Source organism: Centruroides vittatus, unplaced genomic scaffold, assembly GCF_030686945.1.
Source record: "Centruroides vittatus isolate TY-2023 unplaced genomic scaffold, ASM3068694v2 contig_397, whole genome shotgun sequence".
Classification (NCBI taxonomy): domain Eukaryota; kingdom Metazoa; phylum Arthropoda; class Arachnida; order Scorpiones; family Buthidae; genus Centruroides; species Centruroides vittatus.
In genome coordinates, this window is record NW_027122212.1 from 451952 (window position 1) to 470286 (window position 18335).

Sequence of the window (18335 nt, forward strand, 5' to 3'; positions counted from 1 at the left end):
AGTGTATAAGTTGCGATTTAAGTTTTATTTTTTGTATACAGAAGAAATTTTTCTTACTTTATCAATCTTAAAACTTCAATTCTGTTTTTATATCTTCTATAGACGAGAATCTGTGTAGATGTAGACGATGGAACTTAAGTCTTGAGATCGATAGATGGGAATTTAAGTCCTGTAGATGTGTATAAAGCAGATAACTAGAATAGTAATGGTTCTAAATAACTGTTGAACAAAAGAAATCTACAATTAATTAAAACAAACTTAAAATTTTATTTAAAACTTCGAACGTTATTTAAATAAATGCGACGAGAGAGCCTCAAATTGTATAATTTTAATTATTTTAGACAAATATCAGCAATAAAATAAAAAGAATAAACGATAAAAATGTGCAATTGAGTAAGGAGTGGAAAAATTTCGGAATTATAAAGCAGAGACGGTGATTCGTAGAGGATCGACCGGAACAGGTGTTGAAGAGTCCCGCCTTCTCACAGGTGTTTTACCTGTTATTGGCAGTCGGCCGAGGACAGGTGGTGCCTACGCATCCCGAGAGCGGTCGACCAATCAGAGACACGTAAAGATACTCTCCGAGTATGGAAGAGGTTTTTACTGGCTGCCAAAGTGTTCGAAACGGGAGGGATTTAACAACATTATCAAATATCATAAATTAAAGAAAATTTTACGCGGTCCACATAATTTTTCCCGACCTTTGACCCGTATCTTACGTATATAAAAGTCGATAAATAAAACCGATTGATAGTAGGAAAGTATATTGGAGGTGGTGATGGACAGCGCGTTGGGAAAGTATGTTTAATTGCAGTGGAGAAGTTAGAAGTAATTGACGCCCAGTGCTGACTCTGGCAATTAGGTCGGAAATGATTGTAGATAATGGCGACCATTTTATCCAGTCGACCGTCTTAATAGGTTGATGAGTGTATCCTGGAATCAGGTACCTGCAAGAGCACTTCTTAGAAATAGTGTCATTGACCCGTCTTGTAATTATTTTTTTTTTGTTTTTTTGTCTTACGGACCGTGTGTCACTTTCCCTTTTCTTTTGACTAGTTTACAATTTCCTCATCCTCCAAGTGTACTTCCGACTTTTTTTGGAACATTTGACCTTTTATATTTCAACAAATCTTACTTAAGCACCCTTACGAAGTACATTTACTGCATTCCTCGAAAACTATTCTACTGTCAAAGTTTAAGTAAAATTAAAAATGAATAATAATGTACTGTACTGTACATGTTTACGAGAGGGACGTATTTAAGAGGGTGTCTACGTTGTGTCGATAAGTAAGTTTTAAAAGTTTTCACCTATGTCGAAAGAATTTAAAGCCACTACTCGCTATAAGAGTAGTATCATCCGTAAACAAAGTATCCTTGTGCTTTTCGGACGGGGTGAAGAAAAGATCAGAACTTTGACAGTTACCATTCCCCCTCGCGTCTGGACAGTTGGAACACAGCCAGTCCATAGACAGGCCGAAACATTCAGTAAACTTACCATTAATCTGGTGTCGGTGATTCTTTTCCGTTTCGGGAGATGTATCACTTTCGTCGTCGACCTCACGAGGGTAAAAACGAGGCGCCACAACACAATTTATTACACGTTCACTACTGCATTCCACCCCCCGCGTCACATGGGACGTTGCGGCTGGACAGTCGGACACCGCGCTTCTAATGCTAGGATATGGGTCGTAAATTGGATTCTACTTTGATCCGGCTGCGGTTCACTATTAAATGCCACTTCGTTTCCATTGCCGGGGTTCGGGGCAATCGCGTTCTCCTCTCCACCCTCTCCGAACGTCGACGTAATTTTATTAGACCTCCAGGTCCTATTAACCAACGGTTATCTTTTGCCCTTTTCGGGTAAAGTTCGGCTCCACGAAAATTAGTAAGAGTCTCCAGAAAGTCCTTCCTGAAGTCCCTTCTTTGCATCTTCTGATAAGAAAAGCATTCGGCATACCGAACTGAGAGCTAATTGCGTCGACAAAAGAAAAATAAAAGAGTAAAATGTTAAGAAGACCCCTCCTCCCCCCATTTCCTTCCTACCCCCTCCGCGCCGCTTTGTATCGACTTTCGACTTACGTAATTGGCCGAGGCCGTCTCTAAGAAGTTAAGTGCATATTATAGAAAACTTTTTCGTTTCTCCTCTTCTTTGCCCCACTCTATAGATTTCTACTAAGTTTGCCGTTAAATTCACTTGTTTTTCTGCAAAGTGCGGTGTTTCGCTTCGACGCCGCTACCCGCTTAATCGGAATAAATGTGCCGTTTTATATTCTTGTAAATCAATTCGGAAGCGAACGAAACCTCTCTAAATTACGAGCAATTCCATTTTTTGATGCTCTTTTTTTCTGCTTTCTCTTCTCCTCCACCTCCTCCTTCTCCTCCCCCGGCCACCGGATGGGAACCGAAAAAATCCTCCCCCTTTTTTTTATATGTCCCTTCTCTTTTTGGTGCATTTTTGAAAGTTCTCGAGCAGTTTTCTTCCGTATCTATTGCGTCGACGCAGAAGGGCCGACGTCGAGATAGAAAATTGATGATCGCTGTCAACATGTGTCGGGGACAGTGCTTTCTGTCGTCTACGTGTATGGAACCGAACCCGGGCGTTTCTGTTGCAGACACTTAACTGTGGATATTGACTGCCGTTATATTTCGGATTGTCCGATAATTCTTTATGAACGATGGCTATTTTGTTGACTTCTTCACTTTCGTCATTTACCACCTTTTATTGCTTAAATTCTCTCTCCTCTCCACCAAAAATCTCTTTTCTGTTCAAAAAATTACTCTTTTATATCGAATTCTATACGTTGTCTTTCTCTCTCCCTTCTCTTAACGTTAGTTATTTTTTTTAAATATATTCTAATTTCTTATAAATACATAATATAATCCTATAGCTCTTTTATAACTTCTCAATAAAATTTAAAAATTACGATTTTTCGCATAATTTACAAAAAAAAAGAAAATAAATCAATATCTAATTCGCATTATTGAAGACTTAATTAATAATGCAACGTTATTTCGGAGTATTGAAAAATCCTTGTATTTATATAAAAATTTAATAATTTTTCTACTATACAGCGGTAACTTATTAAATATTAGGATGTTTAACATTATAATATATAAGGAATTTAAAAAGAAAAAAGAACTTAAGAGCTTCTATAGTATAGAATAACCATAAAATATGTGCAGACGAAATCTGCGTGTTATTTTTATTAAAAATATTACAGGATTATAAAAAAGAAAGCATTTTTATCGTGTTTTTTTATACACGATGACGAAGAGCGTAAGAGCGAGTTACGTCAGGCAGTTTGGACAAGGACCGAGGTGATACGTTCTGCTCCCTTTCTCACGACCGCGTTACATGTAACGAGGAAGACTACAACAAGATAGATGGCTTAGTTGTTGGCGAAACAGGCCCTATCACATTACACCTGGAGTTTTCTAGTGTCTCTAATGGGAATTACCTTGAAGTCTGAAGAAATTTAAGGACGACGTGGTTCTTCGCAACGACAAAAACTGTCACCTTATCGAACAAGAGTTCCTTTATAGTAAAGGTCTCGGCACCTTCTTCGCCTCCGCTCTCGGTAACACGGCTCCACTTGTTATTTCTAAATACTACTTCCTGTTTGTCATCTCCATTTCTCGCTAACGTGAGCCCAACTTGTCATCTTAAAAACTTTATACGCGCCTTCTCTCGTATATAAGGTTGCATCGAAGGTCATCTAACCGCACAACCCTGCGTTAAACAGAAAAAAATATATATATAATAAAAATAAAATTCATTACTTCTCACGAAAGTAAGAGGTCAGAATTTATCCTAGAATAAATAAAAATAAGTTTTTTTTCTTTTTTTTTTAAATAAATGCTAAGATTTAACGTATTAAGAAGTACGTAGCGTCGTTAAATATAAATGGTTAGAGGAGACGTTAATCTTAATTTAAATTATATACCGAAGTCGATACATAATGTAGAAAGCATACATTATTAATTAATAAAGGCACGAAATGCCATAATGCATAATGTAGGTCGAGTGTAATCATTTCGATGGGGATGGACGTGAATCGTTTTAGGCCAAGTGGATACTATCGACTTCCTATAGAACAAAGCGTAGCTCCAATCCCCATAATTAGGTCGAAACAGATTTTGATATTATAGAAAGGAAATGGCTAACGGACGTTACTCATGTTCGGTCTCCGTCAGTTCGACAAAGCTTCGACACCACCATGTGACCTCATCTCTTCCCCTGCGAGTAATTAGAGAGAACGACGTAATTACTAGACCACAGAGAATCTATCCAACGTAGGACCTCCTGTCTGAGCTCAAGAACGTTTCATTTCCTGTGCCCAACACTACATTTAATGTAATATTTGATTCTTGTTCAAACCCATTTTCGCTTTTTATGCTTTCTCCCCCTCCAAACATAGTTTTCTGTTTAATATCCTACTTGGAGCCTCCTCTTTGTTAGAGCAGTCTACAATTGGGGTTGTTAAAATTCTCTGTAAATTTACAATTATTTTTAAAAAGTTTCTAGGAAAAATTTTTTCGCAAAATTCGAACAATTAATTTTGGATTTTTTTAACATCGTCCCCAACTGTAACCAACGTAGATTCAATATTGCAAATGCGATTTTTTATTAACCTCTTCTAAACTGGATGATGCAATCAATAGGCCTCGCATAAACTAGATTAATTTCTAGTTTAAAGGTTGTAATTTAATTTAGATCCGTCCTACATCCCTCCCTTTTTTTGTTAGAGAGTTTTTTAATACTTCAATCAATTCTTCATTAATTAAAATTAGTTAAACTCGAACGACACTTTAGTAAAGTTTAAATATTGCACCAGATTATATTTATGTGTTTGGAGTGGAATGATAAATTTGTCGTAGTTAAGTGTAAATTGTAGAATTTACACGTGAGAGAGAATAATGGATGTATGGATTCGTTATAGTTCCATTTGTGTTGTGAAAGCTTGACGTCAACTCGATCCCGATTTCCCCTGCAGGAAGCCAGTAGGGATGACGGAAAGCGGTGAGACATAAGGGATGTAGATCTTTATTGTGACAGACTTCTCTATAGTGCGAACTGATATTAATGGATGATAATGGAGATGATTCTGGGTTTGGCGTTAATGAGTAACTCCCTGCAGGGGTTCCTAGCAAAGTGAAAGAGTAAAGAATGTACTCTTTCCCGTCCAAGTAATAGGTACCTCGTTTGTGACGATATTTTCTCACGGATCTGATGCATCCCTCTTCATTTTTTCGTCTTTTTCAATTTTTGGGTTGTGTTTCGTCACGATTTTCGTGGCAATTAGCATATCGAAGCTTTAAAAAGGCATCAAAAATTTAAAAATTTAGTCGAGCGGACGTAAATATGTCGAAGAAATATTTATATTTTGGTTAGATATCCATCGGAACACATTTTCGAGTGGGAATCGCTTAGAATATATTTTTCGAATCAAACTTTTTGAGAATATCGGAAAAAATGAGAACGCATCCCACGAATAAAAATTTTTCGGAATACATTTCAGGAAGAAAAAATATTTTTTTTCATTGTTTTTTAAGAAAACGATATTGGACATTATTTTCTGAATATTCGTGAATAACATTTTAAATATTTGAAAGGTAGAAATGTTTCTTCTTTTTGCTTTTTAAGAAGGAAATCCTAGGAATTATTTTTAAAAACTTGCTTTTTTCGGAATGTTTCGTTTGCCTGTTTCTTAGGTGAAGAACTTTTTTGGATAAAAAATATATAACATTAAAATAAACAAAACGAAAAGAAGTCGAGAAAGGAAAAAAATGATGGCGTATTAAGTAAATCCACGATGGAGAAATTACGAGGTCAAACTAAAGAATTTTCGAGAGATGAATTGATTAAAGCAACCCACTAGAATACGGCAACGATTTACTGCAATAATCTCTCTTAAATGCATGCAAATACGCGAAAGTATGAGATAATAACCTAGTCCTACATATTTCTTAGTAATCACTTAATGACAAACAGGAGATCGCTCTTCCTGCTCCTAACGTAAACCACCGACCATTCCTATTAAAAATATACACTATTATCAAACCTCTTTTTTTCTTTATTAGCAAAGTTTTTAGGTTTTTCTTTCTGTAAAATTGAAATTTGAAGCGCGATCAAAACTCGTTTACAGAAGTAGAAGATCAAAATCGTTGCCCCTTAGAAATATAAAAACGCCCCTTTAAAAAATCATGCTTAAAGTGGGTTGTATGAGTCATAGAATCTAAGACGATGGTCGAAATGTCAGAAAAGGGGAAGGGGGAACGTCGAAGATTTTTTAAAATTCACAATGTAACTATGCAAAGAAAATAGACGTCACTTGGCAGTTCGCCAATCGTCTCGCGTGTCGAGAAAGATGGCCCATAGGTACGCTTGTTATCAATCCCCTCCGCATATTATGCGGTCAGATTTACTATAAATATGTATATAATTCTCGACTAGAACGAAAGTTCAAATCTATTTTTTGATGATGCGTAACCACTTAGGTGTACGCGACGTGTAAAAGTGATCCTTTAATAAAGATCTACTCGGGTGTAACTAACTAGTCCTCATTTTTTTTAATACTCTTTAAAACTAGATAAACGAAAAAGTAGGCCAAATGTGTTTATTCCTCTGTTTAAATTATTACATCAGCAATACAAGGGCTCGAATTAAGTAAAGCAGTAAGAATATATATATATTTTTTAATCTTCGACCTATTTATGCACTTGTGCAATATTTGCATCGTGAAAGTTATAATTTGAGCCACGTAGTTGACGTAATATACAGGCCAAAAATTATTAGGCCCTATAAAACGTCAAAAACACCTATTTATAATTACGTTTCTCCCTCTAATTTCTTGATAAATTTTTCTATTTTATCCATAATGCTTTTATTATGAGTTGATAAACATTAAAATAATTAATATATTATATATATAACATAAATATATATACGTGACTATACATTCTGTACAGGATTGACAGAGCAGAGATATAGAGCTTAAATAAAATTGTAACGTCATTAACCAGCTAAAAAGTAACTATGCCATTTCATTTATGCACAGAAGATTCTACTGAACGGTTAGTCGATTCCAATAAACATCGATCAATATATATTTACTGTATATATAACCTATATAAGTTATATAGCCTGTAACAAATGAACGGTGGCTTTTCCTCTTAATTTTTCAAAGTAATTATTTTAAAGGGGGACATGGAGGAGCGCGTTTGGAAAACTATCCCCTTTTATATTTGTTTCGATCAGTAAGCGCCGGGTTTTATATCCTTCGGTTAATCCTATTTGGGTATGGAAAATCCGTAGGAAGGAGGAAGGTGTTCTTAAGAGCGAAACGCAGGTGCAAAGTCTTTTCATAATTGACTAGCTTTGCAGCGGTTGTTAACTCGTCCACCACTACTATCATCAGGTAATGGACGGAGGAAAAGTGCACCCGATGTTTCTACCAATTTAACCCATTCTACGAGATGTCGGCAATTACGTTAGCAGTGGTGACGACACGACAATCATTATAATGGCTCTTTTGTCGATTCCACTTTCCTATTTATTGTTTTCTGATCCGTTATGAATAAATGATTTAATTGGATTATGTCTTTTTATCTGATAATACCCTCTAACAATATCGACTCGGATTAAAATTGTTATACCGTCTTCCGATTTTAATCATTTATATCTAGATAAATATTTTATGAGATTCTACGAATTTCTTCGCTTTTCTTTTTCTTCTAACCCTTTGATACCAGTCGAAATTTTTACTAAAACTCAGATTATTTTAATGTCCACTCCATTCTAAAAAATTAACATAATAAATGCAATCTTACACAAATCTTTGGTTTATAAAATCAGTTTTTTTTTAAATTGATTGAAGATTGAAATAACTATGGAACTAGTCGTTAAAACTGATTGTAGAATGGTAACTTTGGAATTAGCTATTACGTAAAATTAATTCTAGAAATTAGTTGCTGTAACTCTATAATTTGTTACTATTGAAATCTCATAAGTCTAAAACTTAAATCAAGTGCTGTTAACTGTTTTAATTTAATTTCACTTTTTATTGGCATATGCAAATATGTAACTATCAAGTTAATGTAAAAAATAAATATTTTTGTATTTGGTTTTTACCTACTCTAAACTTAATTCGTTTACGAGTAAAGTATGGAATCGGACTGAATTCTCAAAGCTGATTTTGAATAGAAAAATGAGAGCAAGCTGTACGTTAAGTAGGATTTTAAACAAATTTTTCACTTTGATCCATTGAGAAATTATCGTCCAGAGCATCATTTTACTCGAACGTCGAGATTCGGAACGATATTTTAACACGAAAAAATCTCAAAAAAAGGGAAAAATACCTCCCTCGTATATTTCAAAAATTTCGATGAAAAAAAACATACATATATTCTCGTATTACAAATGTGAGAAAACATTTTAAAATAGGCCCCCGTTCAATTTGCATATTGTGCGAAACGATTTCTTATGGGAAAAAGGCTTCTCGGTGGTGCCATTGTGCCCAGAATTTGGCATGAGAACAACACGCGAGGAAAGAGGAGGGAGGGAAGAAAAAAATTCTCAGAAAATGGCCAACAACAATAACAACCCAAAAATCCATTCATCCCTGGTAGTTGTAAAAACAAGAATAACGTTGGAGGCAAATGACACGGGGATGGAGCATCGCTTAAAGAGAATGCCGACATTCTCCTCCCCCAATGTCAAGTTTAGCCGTCACACTCGGTTCTTCTATTAGGTAGATCATCGCCAGTGTAATCTCATAATGGCTCACGGTTACGTTTAAAATCAATCACCATCGTTTACTGGCGATACCCTTCTCGACCGACTTTTACAGTAAATGCCATCTCTGCAAATTGGCTACTGTTTGTGAGAAGTAGAGTATGCACTTTGTATAACGTGTATTACCTAATATTCAAAGTGGCGTGTAATGCATATCAAACTGTTTTACCTCTTTTCGAATGCTTAAATAATAGTTTGATGAGCGTTATAAGCTGCTCCGAATGCTTCAATAAGCAATTATTAAGATATTCAGAATTGCGTTTAATGTTCATCAAGATATGTAACACAATAAAAATCCAATTAAGGTATATAGAATGATATGTAACACATACCAAGGTGTTATTTAGGTATTCGGGATACATAAAACTTGCATCAGTAAGTCATTGAAGCATTCAAAATTGCTTATAATGCACACAAAGATACTGTTAAGACATTCGAAGTGGGGTATAATGCGCATCAAACTATTTTACTCTGCTTCGAATACTTTAATAACAGCTGAGTATGTGTTATGTGCTGTGCCACATAGAATATTTCAATAATGTGCGCCAAGCAGTTATAAATGCATATCAAATGATTATTACGGTATACATCAAGATGTTTTTGATGTATTTAAAGTAATGTGCAATAGTAATCGAAATTATCTTATTAAAATAGTAAAAAAAAAAGGTATATAACGTGTACCAAGGTATCATAGAGGCATTGGAAGTGGAAATAATGCGCATCAAACTTCTTAATTTCTATCGAACCGACAAAAGCCATACGTTAGTAGCAATACCCCTCTATTTTCTCGGATGTAATCACAATAAAAGGTAGGAATTTATTACGGTCGTCCCGTTCGATACGTTTTCTCGAACTTATACCGCTATATACACTTGTATCGAGTTGTTAGATGCTATTTCTAACCGCTGTGTTCTCGGAGGGAGTTGTTTGCAGCTCCTTCATTGTTCTTGGCGGCCAAAGTCTCAGGTGTGTCATCCTCCGTTACTCTCAATAGGTCACTTGGGGAGAGAGAACGATAGCAAGGATTTGAGACCATGACACGCACACACAGAAAACTGTCTGCTTCTCCAACACGATTGATTGAAGTTCTTATTTCTCGCGCCTTTAACTCCCCTACGTTGCAACTTGGCTATTTACAATTGAACACTCCACTTTAACGATATTGTCGACTTTATAATATTTTACCCCCGTTAATTTAATAATTAAATTAAAACAGAGTAGCCTAAGATCGATTCGTTTTTCCCATATAGATATTGACGTTTATGTGGAAACAATTAATTGATGTATAAGATATAGATTTATATAGTTGTAGGATGAAAGAATACAATTCTATCCCCTCTCTATCCTTTACAAAGGTCGTGCTTAAAGGAGGTAACTATCTCCATCTGGTGTCTAGCGAAACAAATGGCAATTATTTAGTTCTCCCTCTGTAATTCTTTTGCTCACTATAATGTTCTGTTTCTCAAACCGCAATATATATTATATAGAAATATTGTGCCGGATATAGTTTGTGTTGGATCATTCTTTTAAATATTAGCATTATATGCGACGAGAGGAGCCTTAAATCCTCTCTACTACTTAACTAAGTAGACGTATTAAGCTTAGACATATATTAATAAATAAATAATATATATTCTTCGTGAAATGTGTTGAAGGAAATATGCCCGATATTTATAACATAAAAATACTTCATCATAACAACGAATAATTGCAACAGAAAATAAACAATACTTAACTGCTAACAGAGATAAGGTATCGCTTCTCGAGGGAGCATCTCTTTCATACCTACATTATGAAAATTGAAATTATTAATAGTATTATTAGCTATTTTTAACTTATAATATATAAACTAAAACATTTTTTAGTTTCAGAAAATACAATACTCACGGATAAGCTTCGGAATACTCTTTAAGAAGAGACAGTCAACACTTCAAGTAAACTTTCGCTTCTAATTTGAGTTGTAAATATTCGTTTTGCAAACGAGTAGAGAATATATATGATGAGTTTAATGTTAGAAACCTGTCATTTCGTTTCCATATTAAATATTTGTTATCTCTTTTGCGGGGCATCTCATCCAGATTAAGTTATTGAAGAGTATAAAATCAGTCTGATATCATAGTCTTAAATAGTTTCTTATACTGTAATGCGTAGTATTAATCTGATTTTATGGCCTATATCACTGTATATAAACTTTTATGTAGAAGAATATGAGATAAATTGATCTTATGATCTTGTTTAGTTCTATTAGAGAGGTTCGTGTTTAGAAATTTGTGAATTTATGTATGAACAAGAGATGGCTTGGAAATATGCAGTCTAATATAACATTGTAATGCTTATTTTTTAAAATTTGCTATATATAATATAAACATTGCATTATAAATTGTAGCTAATTAGCAGAGGATAAAACATTCAAATTACTTAGAAGAATCACCGCATTAAAAGAAAAGAAAAAAGAACAGTTAAAATCGAGTCATAAAACACTATTGATTTACAGCCGATAAGAGTAGTGTCAATCAGGATTATCTTAATCGTAATCCCTACCAAAATCGGAAATTATAGGATAAAGCCGTTAGCAGAAATTCATATTTTTCGTAGGTCAAGCGTGTAATTTAAATACGAAAATTAAATTCTGTTCGAAAAAATAGATATACAAATTGTATACGTTGTATATATATAGAGGTTTGTAAGGAGAAAAATGCCAGTGATGTAGAGAAAGTTAATAATTGAGTTAAACACGGTCTGGCTAGTAGTAATTTAATTAATATTCCGCATACGTTATCTTTCCAGTAACACAAACGCATTTAATGGATATTTTACTCTGTGGATTTTTATGTTCAAAATTCGAACGATTTAAGACCCATCTTTGCCTGTTTACGGGATAGAAAACGTCCAAACAAGTAGGAAAAAAAGAGATGGAAAATGAACACGAATCGTTTTTAACGCAGTAACCTATAGGGATATATTCATTTACGTGATATCGATGTCAAAGAAGGACGGGTGGGGTAAGAAACGGGCAGAGAATGAAGCAGCGTGATGAAAAATGGCGCAGTCGGATGAAGAAAAGTCTCGTGTGCTCAGCAGGTGGAGTCGGTCCCTTGTTGTTGTCGCACGTGTCCAGCTTACCCGATCTTCTGCTCCACGGTTCTCATTTTCTAGATGACGACTTCTGGATCCAGTTTGGGGGACGGGCGACTGAATGAGGTGTGACATATCGGACGCAGTCCCGGCTCCCTTGGGAGAAGACTCGTCCGTTGCTGTTACCCCAACATCCCTCGTAGGTGTATAGTCCATCCCTTCGCTTAGCACGTTCTCCCTACCTTCATTGTAATTTAGATGAACTCGGGGACCGAGGGAATTACCTGAGTGCGTGTTTCCTCCCGAGTTGGTGCAGACAATGCGGGATTAGGTGACTGGTTTCTCTACCTATGTCTACAAGCCCGTCCCTCGATGATACAAACAATAACAGTCTTTAGGGACTCTTGATGTAATTAGAAACAGCAGAGTGTGTGCTTTTCTTTTTCTCTTTCCTTTTCTCCAGCATCTAGAAGATTTTTATTGCTGGTTAAAATATTTTATTAATTTTTTTTTCTTTGCTTTTTAGAATCGCAAAATTAACTTCTTCCTTGTTCTGAGTAATGCGTAATTCGATATATTCACTGAGACAGGTAGAAGTGATTTGCGCTTTTGTGCTATGTTCTGACACTGAATCCAACATCTGGTTGCCAGATGTCTCTCTTGTCGGCGGGTGTCGTGGGGCATATACTTTTGGTCGCGAAGAATGCGTAGGGCTAACATATGGAATTACAGCGTATCCATTCCGAGAAATATACAGTTTCACCTGATATATTTTCACCCTGGATAATTCAAACAAACCCCTGTTTAGTAGATTATACCAACGTATTTCTGCCCACCTTTCCGTTAGTGGAAGTAAAAATAGAGCATTCATTACAGATATCTTATCTGTGAGAGCCCGAGGCCGTGATCCGAAGCTATTTTCCTCTTCCTCGTGGGATACTCCAGGTATTTACATGGATCTAAAGCAGCAGGTGGCCGAGCACTAATGAAAGTGGCACGCGGACATTTAGCGTCGACTACAGAGATTGCTGTCGAACATTCTCATTACTTTTGCTTGTTAGCATTACTCCAGTAATCTTTCTCCGTGGTGTGTACATTAGTTGTGTTCTCCCACTGCCCACCCGACGCTTCTGCTAAAAGAAGAAACGGAAAAAAGTCGCGAGACGGTGCGCTCTCCTTTCCATTACACTTTCTACGTTCTGATCAACAGCTTAGTGTTTTTTGCCCCCCGTTCCCAAGTCAGTTTTCTACTCGTGCTGTGGTTGTCATGGTGACACTGCGTGGTCCCTGTAATTAGAAACTGTGAACTTAAAGCTTGTACTCTCCTGCGATGTTTTTTGGTTTTTATACGTCCCTCGGGGTCTAAACTGATCTAAGTTTAAAACAGAGTTGAGAATTACACTTTTGATTGTGTTTAACTTTGCTTATAAAATATTAAAATCTTATAAATTTCATTCTTATTATTGAATATATTAGTAATATTAAGGTCTAAGTTTAAATTGACCAGAAGAATATCTGAAGTCTGAAGAAGGGAGTCCTGTTTAATACATTTTTTTTTTAATTTAATATTTTTATATTTCCATATTTTTACGTAGAGATAAAAAAAATAATTCCGACAGTCATCATTAATTAAATGATGTTACTATTAATCTAAAATAATTTTTTAAGTACTGATTAACCAGATGCACTAACTCGCCAACAACTATTCTTCTTATTTCTAAAATTTTATCAACTTTGTAATTTTAATACACAAAAATTTTTTATTTAAATTATTTAAATCACGAAAATTGTTAATGTGTGTGTCATATTATTGTTAATTAAGGTTAAAAATATCAAGTATTGTACAGACTAACCAAAGAATGTTGTCTCTAAGATGCAGTTTAAGTTGTGATATTTTGCTTCATGAAAAAAATTATAAAATGTTGCTTCTGATTTTGACATGTTCTTACATGCAAGAGATTTAAAAATTATTTTTAAAAATTTTCTTTAAAGTCAGTTGTCAATTAAATTGTTATTATCCAGAACAATTTTAAGCATTGACAAACCATTAATAATATACTAGTAACTACTAATTCAGCAAGAATTTTTGTTAATTAATTTTTAAAAAATAATTATTGAATTTTGTGATGTTTTAGTGTATATTTTTGTACTGAAACATCACAGAAATCAGCAAAAAATAAGACAAAGTTAACATTTCCACTCATAAATCATCCAAAAAAAAATTAATTACTTAAAAACAACTTTGCGTAATCAGATTAGAATAATTGTGTATTATAATTGAACAAGTTCAGACTTGTTTAATTCTGTAAGAAGCTGTCGATTTCAGTATTGTTTACAGTTATGCGTGCTACGTAACAGGAACGCAAAATGAAATTCCGAAAAATACGTTAGATGTTCGATAATTTACGTAATGTTATTCGACCGCTTCTGGAGTTAAAAGGTTAAAAAAAAACCGGCAATAGGTCGTGTAATTTATCTACGAATTTACCTACATTTCGCGAGGATACTAATTAAGCGAGTGACGATAACAGTTCACCAACTTCCTGACCATTTATTACTGCCATCTATTGGCCGTTATCGGCGAGTAAGCTATAAACCTGCGATGCTAGGATTTGTCGTTCGTTTACGATTTTCCGTCGATTCACTCACCTGGTCTGTTGACTTTAGCTTACTCTACGAACAGATAACATCTCTCTTTTCCCCTTTTTTTCCCCACAAATTCTTGTTAAAGTAATTAAAGCAAGCGCGTAATGAGTTTGTAACTTAGTTATTAGGATATTGTCGATAAGATTGTGCCATATTTATTATTGGAACTAATAATAATTTTTAGTTTTATCTCATTTAAAATTGGTAGCGGTAGGCTATTTATTGTTGCATGTAAGAAATTTGGTAGTGAAATTTTCTCCCTCTCTCTCTCTCTCTCTCTCTTTTTTTTTTTTTTAATTATTTTCATGGATCTTATAAGTTTTAGATAGTTTAATTTGTTTTCTAGAATTTAAATTCGGATATTTTAGAGAGTATTTTTAAAACTGAGAGTTTTAGAGGAGATTTCCATTTATCTTCATCCCGTTTGAGCGAAGAGAGGAGTAATTTGATCAGAGTTAAAATTATTTATACGCATTTTTACAGTGTCAAATTTAGCATTCTAACCGAAAATGATAAATTTGTCTTATAAGATATATAAAATAAAATTATGAAAAAAATTTTTTTTGATGAGAAATCCACTATAAAATCGGTAGCGACTCTGCGTATTAATTTTGTTTTATTTTTATATTAGATTTGTTTAGTGATTCGCGAGTCGAACACGTTAATTTATTTATAATTGATCTATGTTTTCATTGAATATATATATGTCTGTGTGTGTGTGTGGATGTGTTTTTTTTTTGTTCGATATCTTTGTCTGCATCAATGTTAATTTCCGATAAGACTCTTTAACTGGAGCAGCATTCTGTAAAAAAATCGTTTGCCATAAAAAAAGCAGATAATTGACCACTTTCTTTTTATTATTCTCTTTAATGGAATATATAAAAATCGTTAATAAAAATATTATTTAATGGATAGACAGACCTATCATCGATTTGGATCTGGTTCGTTCTCCAAAGTTGTGTCGAAAATTTCAAAAAATGAAAGCAGTTTTTTTAGTGTTTTTTTTCATTATTTTTCTTATCTGAAAAGTTTCTACTTTACAATTACAAGTATAAATTATTGAGGGTGTTTTTTTTTTTGTTTTTTATGTTGGGAAAATGCTCGAGTATGCCTATAGAACGTTATCTCACGTATCGCTACAAGGTCAAATACCACATGTGAAATATAAGAATTTTAATTCTACAGATTTATTTATATTAACTCGTCGTTATAAAACGTAACCTAATTAACCATAAAATGTATATTTAAAATAAAATATTTTAGTATTATAAAATGTTTTTTTCGAATTTTTTATGTAATTTTCAACGAAAAGAAAGCAATGGTAGGAATTTTGTATCATTTGGAGGCTTTTTAGTGGAAGATCCTAGAACTTGCAAAGTGCTAAGAGTGTCCATGCGAGTCATCGATTTGTAGAGCAAAGCAAGAGCAAGTGGAGCATGGCCTACTAGAGATGGAGTCGATTGTTCTCCCGTGTTAATGATTAAAGTCGATCGAATTTGGCATTCTCGTATCGATGGTTCGATCTCGGGGGTTCTAAGTTATATTAGTTAAACGCGCGTCTTGGACATTCGGACATAAGACGGAAAGCGATTAACCATCGACTGGCTTAGTCTGGCTTTTGGCCAAGCGGAGGTGTCCCCGTCTGGCTTTATTCTTCCGAGCACAACTGTTGTCTAACAGTACAATATTGTCGCTGATTGAAACATATAGAGACGCATTGTCCTCTTTCTTTAAGCTCTATCTCTTCGTCCGCGAGTCGTGATGCTCTTTTCGTATTTTCTTTGCATCAGTGCCTCTGTTCGGGGTGACTTGAGCGTTGACTATGAACAGTGCTTCACGTGTCATATTTCACCACCTTATTGTGGCTACTACGTGCACCGTTTCAGCTATCCACTCTTCTCTGTCCGACTCTATGGCTACATTGCTGATTGGTCCTGGATGCATGCCAGGACCTCCCTTGTTTTCGACATCCATCCCCATCCATTCTGAACATGTTTCGAGGTTTCTTCGCATATTCTTGATTTTTCATTTTATTTTTTATATATATATATCGTTTTAAAGAAGGTCTTACTCTGTAACAATATCAAGAGAATGAATGACCGCGTTGGAATTTCGGCATTTGTCTTGATTGATTAAGGCTTGTTGTGCCACAATTCCAGAGATTTACCATTGTTGTTTAGTAATCGTTTTAATGAAAGATGGTGCTAATCATTTATGGCTCGACTATTCGTTATCTGCACGATTTATAAAGAAAACGTATTGCCGTTCAACTTTGATAATTAAATTCGATTCGTTCAAGTTTATAAAATTCTTTGAAGTGTTTAGAATGCAAATTCTTCGATACTTATTTATTGTTATTTTTTTAAACTGCAACTTCACCTTAACAACGCACAGATCTACATTATTTTAAACCTATATAACAAGATAAAACCACTCTACCATTGATTTGGGTTATTTATATTTATTTTAAAACAAGTTGAAATTCGGATTTAGCAAAAAGATTTGAAAATTGTCCTCTTAATAGTCGCAAAAAGTCGTGGTCACACATTCGTTCATTATAGAAACATTTGGCAATAGTTTAGAATTGATTTTTTTAGATATATTTATTGCATAATTTTCACAGAGAAGTGTTTTTATTTCGAGAAAAGATATAATGATGCGATTGAAAGTCGTAAACGGTGTACATTAATAACACCTCTGGGATCGGTTAGGCGCAGATCGGAATTGTTTATTGCTTGCTTAAACAGGAATACAGTTTGATACGTCATCGCAGGTAATGGATATAAGGAGTTTATCATTGCTATATATTCTACAGTACCTCTTGATAATGCAAACTACACTTAAAACTTTTACTTTTATATAACTACTGTACTTTGAACTTTTTGTCACTTAAACTGACAAATAAGTTTTATATACTGTACATTTTTGTAATGTCAAAGTTTATAAATAATCAGATTTAAAATCAGCTGATTTTGTTATAAAATTAAAAAAATTGAGAAAACAGTTTCTTTAAACTCTTCAATAATAATATTTATTTTAAGCACATTCAAATTTATATTTTTATACAAGATAGAAACATTTTTTAATTCGTTTATTTATTTCGAAATATCAGATTAAAAAGTTGTTAAATTATGAGAAATTTCGTGGAAATTCGAGAGAAGTTTGTTTCGATTATTTACACTGTAAATTAAAGTATAAACGAAAATATATGTGCTCCCCCATCTCAAATTAGTAGTGGCATGTCCCTGTACTTTACCTCATACTTTTCCTTGAACAAGAGTCGTGCCGGTCATCTATCTAACACCTTTCGGGGGAAAAATTTTGAATTGATATAGCATAACCTCCGGTTTGTATTGGAAATTCGTATATAGTTACTCGGGGTCTCCTGCCTTTACGGTTTCCATATTTGGTCTCGGCTTTCACCTATGTTACTCTATTCTCGAGGTTAAGGAAAGACAGACGGACGGACGGACGGACGGACGACAGTGGGAATTTATAGGTCTACAATTTTTTCAAATTGAAGCTCAATAAAATTTTCAGAAGTTTAGATTTCGGTTTGGGGTAAGATTCCTCTTCGAGATCCAAAATTTACTATTACTTTTTTCATGATCATTTATAAAGCTTAAGATTTGGACAATTTGCATTAAATATTACTTATTTAAGAAAATAATTCACAAACAAATTGATTAATTTTGAATAATTAAAGAAGAGGAATTATAAGATCTAACGAATCACAATTTTTGTTAAATGATAGGTTAACTTTTCATAAATTATCTACCATTCTATTCATATGTATCATATTACAAAGAAATATGAAGAT

General features: G+C 34.2%; 1 protein-coding gene across 2 annotated transcripts in view; it reads left to right on the forward strand.

Annotated features, from left to right (window-relative positions):
• LOC136976163 (zinc finger E-box-binding homeobox protein zag-1-like) overlaps positions 1 to 18335 on the forward strand; it is a 103927-nt gene that overhangs the window by 39859 nt on the left and 45733 nt on the right. Inside the window, exon 2 of one of the 2 annotated variants that reach the window (XM_067271382.1) lies at positions 10660 to 10728. The exons of the other annotated variant lie outside the window; for it this stretch is intronic. The gene's annotated coding sequence lies outside the window, so the exon portion shown is untranslated. The remainder of the gene's footprint in view (positions 1 to 10659; positions 10729 to 18335) is intronic. 2 annotated transcript variants of the gene reach the window in all.